Below are 8,373 nucleotides of genomic sequence, written 5' to 3' on the forward strand. Positions count from 1 at the left end.
GAGAACCAAGTCAGGGAAATTACATTATTTCTTAGTACTTAGGAAATCAACTTGGAAGTTTGTAAGGTTCAAGACCAGTTTGTCACTTACACTCCCAGAACAGAGAAGATCACATTAAATTTTCTTTATCTATTATTTTCTGGTGGCATTAAAGCCTGCAGAAAGTTCAGATTCTTTCTGGTAAAATGTTTCCATACATGACACTGGTCACTATAGACAAACTATGTTCCCAGACCCATAATTTGTCTTTGATCAGACTGATTACCCAGTCCTCATTAGTTCCCATGTTCATTTCCTCCTTCTGTGAGATTTTGAATTTTATGTTTCTGAATGTGAGCAGTGGCTGCTTCTGACAGCAAGCTGTTGTCTAATTCTACATGCCAAATAGTAAAAAAGTTGTAATATTAAATAAATTGGGATTTTAAACAATCTTTTAACAGAACACTCAAATTAGGTTTATTTATTCTTGAACACGCTTTCAAAGAGAAACTGAATTACAAGAGAAATGTTTTTGAAAAGTGGTAGGCAGAGTTTAAAGGCCTTTTAAATTCTCTTCATGACATTTAAATTAACTCAATGAGTTGTTTATTTCTAATCTCCATTTGCACTGCTAAAAAAGCCTTTTCCTCTGACATGTTTTCATCTTGAGTTATAGAAGTGGTAAAAAGCAAAAGTGAATAAACTGCTTCTGGACGCAAAGATGTAAAGACTCTCTTAACCTGGAGCTAATACAGACACATTCTTGTGTGGTTCCAATGGGCTTTTTGCAAGTTAACAAAATAAACACCCCCAGAAACATTACACTGTAAACGGAGATGGTGAGAGTTTGCATATATATTACAGCTCTGAGGGCACTAGTAGGTGATAATGGCCCGACCAGTCTTACCTGGGGCCCCCACCCTCACTCATGCACCCAGTAACTCTATTTAAGCTCATCCCCAAGGACCTGTTCACTGTCTGCTTGAGCTGTACTGAAGGAGTACTGGTGTTTGCTGAGTGAAAGCCATGCCTTTTGTGGTGTTGGGGCCACCTGGTTGAGACCTTAACCCCACCTGGGCCGACTTGTGGCTTGATCTTGGCTGTCCCTTGTGAGCATGGCCTTGTCTGATGACTGTGGGACCTGATCTTAGTCCTGATCTGAAGGGTAGATTTCCACCTTGCTGCGACACTGCCTTATGAAATCGACCTTGCTTGGATCATCTCTGTCCATCCTGTTTGCCTTGCTTGAGTACTACTGTAGGAGGAGCTGTGGGATCCCCATGGCTTCCAGCTCACCTCCCTGAGCATTCGTTTCTTCAGACTAAACAAACCCAGTTCCCTCAGCTGTTTCTCATAAGACATCTAGCTAATCTCAGCTCTGAAGAAATCCTTTGGGTTTAGAGATGACAAACATCAATCCATGAATTGCATGTAATGTGGAAGTTGCTTGTGACCGTGTATCACTCATCTAAATTACTCAACAACTGCTAAGAATCATGATTTGTTTAATAAAACAAGTCCAGAAAAGTAAAAAATCATAAAAGATGTTACTTGCAAAGGACAACATGCAGTTGAAGGACTGCATTGCTTTGCCAAGTACTCTTCAAATGTCTTCAAGTGATGAGTGCTGTCAGTCATTAATTACTGTTATCAGACCCTCTGAAGTCAGATGTTGTTTTTATCTTTTATAAGAGTAGGAAAAGTCCTGATATTAGTAAATATACTCATCCTCTTCAGATATCATCTGTCCCAAGTACATTTTTCGTGTCAGGAGTGTTTATTTGGTGAAGTCTGGTTTTCATACTTAGTCAGGGTAGCATTTGTATGTCTTAAAGCTTGTGATTTTGTCATAGGGCACTAGGAACAAACCAAACAGTAACTTATGCCAAAAACACATTCCTTCTGTTCTTTTGAACAGGTGTTGTGCTTAGTTAAATAGGCTGAAACATAGTTTAATAGTCACATTGTATTTCTTATGTTTGAGATGGGCAGGGGACACAAACTGTATGGCTGTGGATTGAATCACTTCGCAGCTAACATTCTTCGTCTGTGCTAAAATAGTTATTCTTATGCAGCAGATGTAAAATATGAGGCATGTTTGATGCTCTGTTCTATTCAAGAACAACATTTCAAAAGGAGACAGAATTCTGGAAGAGAAATAGGAGTATTACAGGGTATTTAGGACCACCAAATTATGTGCACCTAGTCTATCTGACCACTTCTTTGATAATACAGTATACTTCTAGGTAGGGAAAAAGTTGGGTATTTTGCTGAATAGTTATAGATTAAGATAATGAGGTAACACCATATGCAGTTGGTTTTAAAGGTAAGCAAAATTATTTCTAGGGCAAACTGGAGAACACTGTCTCTGTGGTCTTTTGTGCTGGTTAATTTCATCTTCTTGACTTATACTCTCTATAACAAGTGTTTACCTTGTCTCTGAAGTGTTTTTACTAGTCAAGAAAGGGCTACTCCTGCATATTTTACAGACTATATCAGTCCTAAAGTATCAATCCTTCGGAGACATGTAGTGGTCAGCAAAATATTGGTGTGTATCTCATCAGCAAACCTATTAGGAAGATTAAGGCATGTCAGCCACCAGCCCTACAAGAGGGATCCAGTGGAAACTGGAAGTGGCTTCTCTTGCTTGCAAGAGTCCTCCTCCAAGGAAAAAATTGTTTCATTAATTGCTGCTTTCAGAAGTCACAAAGTTTTCCTGGGGCACAGGAGGCAGTATTTCAGGCTTACTCCATACCCAGGCACTAATTAGGGTCAGGTCATCCGTGCTGTGAGGACTGTACTAGTCATTTAGGGGGTTAGAGTCCTCCTTTCCATCTCATCATCTAAAGTGGGAAATCTGTTAGTTTAACTATATTACTTGTAACTATGGTAAAGACATTCTGTGTTCAAGTGATTTATGTTCATCAAGGCACAAACCTGCTGGCTGAGTAAAGATCCTACAGTTTTCTGTGTTGGGTGAGGGAAGTAAAACAAACCCAGAAGATGGAAGTAAACCGTACACAACTGGAATTCAAAATAAACATTAATAGCTATCAAAAGTTACTCTCATAGCTAAAACCAGCGTGATCTACAACAGGCCTTGTTCACCCCAATGAGAAACATCACTTCATACTGCATTTAGGTGTGCTGGTGTCCCCTAAAGCCCGTGTGTCTGAGCTATGGACTAGGTGTCTGCATATATATGAGCATGACTGAGTACACAGGGATAGGATTCAACAAGCCACCACTCTGGAGAAGTGGCCATCAACAGACATACCAAGTAACATTAGGCATACAACTCTTCTTTCCATTGTGAATCACAGACGCAGGCATGCTCCTGAAGTTAGTCCTGTCCTGCCACAGGACAGGAGAGTGCTTTTGCATTTAGCTGCCCATCAAATACTGATGTTGCCCAAATTATGGAAAGTCCAGGTTCAAAACCTTCCCCTGAGGTGACTCGAAACAATACACAGCAGAAGAATAACATAACTACTGACCGCAATGTGTCTGGGGTCCCTTCCTTCCCTTGTGTTGAAATCATTCTTTGCTGTATAATAATTTAGTATTCCTTATATAGAGGGGGTGGTGATGCTTTACTGTGCTTAAGGCACTTACGATGCAAGAGTATGAAATGCAAAAAGAAATGCTTCCATTTCCCCTTTTAACAGATATTCAGTGAGGCCCAGTCCAAAATCCACAGGGAGGTCCCTTGCAGCTGAATTGGAAAGTCATCCTCCTTTCCCTCCATCTGGTTTTAGCTTCTGGCACTTCTCAAAGCTGAGGCTGACAGACCACCTCCAGTGGCTAGGCCACCAACTTGGGAGATCAACCCATGCAAATTCAGAGTGGAAAAAGGATCTGAGCCTGTTGCCCCCTGTATCTCCAACCTATATGCTAACAGCAGCATTCAGACATGCAGGCCTGGGGCGGGAGCTGGGTGCTATCTGGGACCGTGGCTCCCAAATGAAGGGCAGTGCACATACAGAGCCAAAACAGTCCATGGCTTCTTCTGAAAGATGCAGCACAAATGCTTTTTCATGCGCCTGGGAGTTTCCTCTGTCCCTGTGAGGCAGCTCCCCATGCAGTGTGTTTGTGGTTTTGGATGGCATGTTTAGATACCACCTCTGTGCGCACAAGATGAGGAAGCACATGCCCATGCCTGGTTCAGGCCTGTGGGTCCTTCTGGGAGCCATGCAGGAGCACGTTGCGCTGTGAATGGGACACCCTTTAGCAAACCTAGCCCTGAATAACCTGCAACAAGTCACTGGTTTGGCTAGTATCAGTGAATAGGACTCATTTTCACCACTTGCTTGCTACTCCTGGGCAGCCTTGCAGAGACCTTTCATGTTTGGATGGGGTTTTCGTCTCCCCATGTCTCCTCTGTCCATAGTAGATTAGTCTGCCCCAGGCAGCTTATACCATTAAATATAACTCCTTTAAATATAGTATGTTTTAATCTTTAGCATCATATGTGAATGTAAGAACAGATGAACACAGCTTATGCACGAATTATTCTATCAGGCAGAAAGTTGTTTGGTTATTTACTGTGGAGATGGTGAACAGTGGGACAGGATGCCCAGAGAGGTTGTGAAGTCTCCATCCTCAGAGGTATTCAAACCCTTCTGGGCACGGCCCTAGGGTGCCAGAGCAGGAGGTTGGAGTAGACAGTCTGTAGAGGCCCCTGTTCTGTGAAACAAAGAGCTCTTTACAGTGTCTTTCTTTTTAAACTGTCCTATAATTACATGGCATAATGATATTTTTTAAATTAATAAATATTTTTCTTTTGCATCCAGAAACACTGTTGAGAGAATAGTGAGCTGTGTTGCTCAGCCTTGTCTATGAGCCAGCAATAGCTGTGCAGACAGCAATCAGAGGGCATTCTCTTGTAGAAGTTGTAAAAATAATCATGTGCTACACATTAATGGGTGGATTACTTGCACATTAATGCTGCGCATATTTTCTAGTCCTCGGAGATAATTTGTGCTAATCTGCAGCCATGTGTTTTTCCAGTTTAGTGATTTACATATTTTACCTTTGAAATAGCCCTAATACTTTCTTTTTAGCTGTCCACCTTTGAAATGAAAAATGCGGAATCCTGGGCTGATTAGGATACCCCTGACAGAAAGAATTCAATGAATAAGAAAAAAAAAACCGAAAGATAAACTATTTTTACACTAGTTCTGGAAATTTTTCAGCAAAATGATCCTAGATTGACCTGAGTAACAGCAACTGTTTTGATTGCTATAAGATGACCTTCTTTAAGGGGAAAAAATGTCAAGCTAGTTAATAAATAACCCACTCATTCTAAACCTGAATCAAGTAATTTAAGATATGGGTAACTTCAGATTTACAAATGTATTAGCTTAGGTTATCCTTCCACCATAAAGAATAAACAGTTTAGATAAACAATACTGGGGAAAAGCAACATTTCTCTGGAAAATCATGGAGGCCTTCTTAAAAAGGTATCTACTCTTACAAAGGCATCTGTGAATCAGGAATAATTGACCTTTACTCCATGCCTTTCACACCCTGGCTGATGAAAGTAAATGATTTCTAGTAAAATACAGAACCAAAATGAAGTGCCTGTGTACATCACCAGCCCCAGAGTGATTAAGACGTAATACAGCTGGTGCGGCTCTGATTTATGGTTTCTCCTAGAAGCCATCATGTGGTAGCAATCACCTGAGCACAGAATTGCCATCACATCCTGCTTTATTTCCAATACATCTCATACAGAATCCCAAGGGTTGGAAGGGACCTAAAGATCATCTAGTCCAACCCCCCTGCAAGAGCAGGGTAACCTACAAATCTCATATCCAATTGAAAGAGGAATTGTGCTCTCTTTGTTTTCAGCTCAGATTTCTCAGGAATTTCTGAGTGCCAAAGGAATCCCTAAGTGCCAGAATAAGTCACACCCAGGTTCCAAGTGTCAAACAGTCCATGCTCATTAGTGAATTCTTCTATGTATCCCGCATCACCTGAGAGTGGTGTGGGGTGCAGTATCACCGAAGGCAGTTCTGTGTGGGAACTTGAAAGCGTCATCTGACCTTTGTTGCTAGGATCAACCATCCTTAAGCCCTTCCTGGCACATGTTTACCTCGCCTGCTCTTTAAAACCTCGCTAACACAGACTCCACTGTCTAGTCAGCCTGCCCCAGTGCTTCACCATCTTACCATTAAAAAGCCATTAACCTAAATATCTCTGCCTACTTTTTAAATCCATTACTCCTTGCTGTGTATGTAGTGGGCATGAAGGATAATTTACTCCTTACCCTTCCTTGTTTGCAATGTGTGCTACCTGATACCTGTTTCCTATGACTGGTGCAAAGACACAGAAGTCATAAATCACATACATGTTTTTTCACAGCAATTTCTTTCCACAAAAAAAATTCAAAGAGTCTAGAGGAAAATAAATGTTTTCTTTCAAGCCATTCAGAGCTTACTGAGTCCTACATTTTGCTGGCCCCTTCTGTGCAATAACAGCACAGCTTTTTACTCACATTTATTTGCATCTTTTTATGAGTCGGCTTTTTCCAGTCAAAAGAAAGATGCAAAAAGAGATCAGAATATCCTACTGCAAATACCTTCATGTCAAAGTGTTGCTAGGTGACAGCCATGTGCATGCTTCTGAGAGCCGGTCAAGCCCAAAGCCCTGCCAAGCCAAGAAATGCAAGACAGACCAGAGGCAACACAAGGGGTGAAACCACTTTTCATGTACAATAGAAGTAACTGTATATTTCATTTCAAGCATTTAAACTTAACCCTGAGGCAGGCTGAATTTTACTTTTCCATCAGTCAGATCCAAAAGGTGTGCTGAAGGATAATGCTTCAGAAATGGCAAAGATCTGTGAGGAGGAGAGGCCTGGCTTGCAGTGGGTCTGAGCCTGTTTACTGACTGGTTTTGATGTCTGAGATGTTTTGGTCTTTTCCTCAGCCCATCCTTGTGCTGGGCGGTGGAATTTTCGGAAACTTAGATATTGAGGGCTTTAATTATACCGATCTTCAGTCTACCACTAGATGTGGTTGAAAACAGCTCAGGAGGCTGATTGTCCTCAGCAGTATACTTTTAGTGTTATTCTCAAAATAAAGATAATCTAAAATACCATATCATAGAATCATAGAATAGTTAGGGTTGGAAAGGACCTTAAGATCATCTAGTTCCAACACCCCTGCCATGGGCAGGGATACCTTACACTAAACCATGTCACCAAAGGCTTCATCCAACCTGGCCTTGAACACCTCCAGGGATGGAGCATTCACAACCTCCCTGGGCAACCCATTCCAGTGCCTCACCACCCTAACAGGAAAGAACTTCTTCCTTATATCCAATTTAAACTTCCCCTGTTTAAGTTTTTACCCATTACCCCTTGTCCTGTCACTACAGTCCCTGACAAGAGTCCCTCCCCAGCATCCCTATAGGCCCCCTTCAGATGCTGGAAGGCTGCTATTAGGTCCCCACGCAGCCTTCTCTTCTCCAGGCTGAACAGCCCCAACTTCCTCAGCCTATCTTCATACGGGAGGTGCTCCAGTCCCCTGATCATCCTCGTGGCCCTCCTCTGGACTTGTTCCAGCAGTTCCATGTCCTTTTTATGTTGAGGACACCAGAACTGCACACAATACTCCAGGTGAGGTCTCACAAGAGCAGAGTAGAGGGGCAGGATCACCTCTTTCGACCTGCTGGTCACGCTCCTTTTGATGCAGCCCAGGATACGGTTGGCTTTCTGGGCTGTGAGCGCACACTGAAGCCAGCTCATGTTCATTTTCTCATCGACCAGCACCCCCAAGTCCTTCTCTGCAGAGCCGCTCTGAATCTCTTCTTTGCCCAGTCTGTAGCTGTGCCTGGGATTGCTCTGACCCAAGTGTAGGACCTTGCACTTGGCATGGTTAAACTGTTATATCAACTGTTAAAAGCAGGAACAGACTGCAACAAACCAGGAGCTGCCAGTGATACCATCCAATCAGCAGCTGATGATCTTACAAAATGTCACATCAGTTTTCCTTATTCACTATTGCAAGTGCCTAATTACACTCACAAGAAGGAATAAAATTATTCTCAGGAGTCTAGAGATGTCAGGTGTAGGCTGAGAGATTCATACAGAAAAAGGGGAAGGTCTCAACTTTGTTCCGTTATTCATTCAGTTCTATTTGTGAACACAGCCTAATTTCAGGAAGTAGCTGTGATTTTTGCTGTGACATCTTGTGTCATACTTTAGGGCTCAGTAAAGAAGAAGACAGTCCTTACTGTTCTATTGACTTCACTGTTTGTTTTGAGAGTAAGCAAGTTACAAGCAAAAACAATGGATCAGGCTTAGACCAAGATGGGATGAAGTATTTTTTCATGAACTGCATAATGATTGGTGTTAATTATGTGAGGTAAGAGGATTATAATATTTTA

The 8,373-nt window shown here is 41.9% G+C and overlaps 1 protein-coding gene across 4 annotated transcripts in view; it reads left to right on the forward strand.

The window, feature by feature from the left end:
• Window positions 1–8,373, forward strand: part of RGS20 (regulator of G protein signaling 20) — a 51,551-nt gene that overhangs the window by 8,389 nt on the left and 34,789 nt on the right. The gene's annotated exons all lie outside the window — the stretch shown is intronic.

Source organism: Lathamus discolor, chromosome 2, assembly GCF_037157495.1.
Source record: "Lathamus discolor isolate bLatDis1 chromosome 2, bLatDis1.hap1, whole genome shotgun sequence".
NCBI classification, from domain to species: Eukaryota; Metazoa; Chordata; class Aves; order Psittaciformes; family Psittacidae; genus Lathamus; species Lathamus discolor.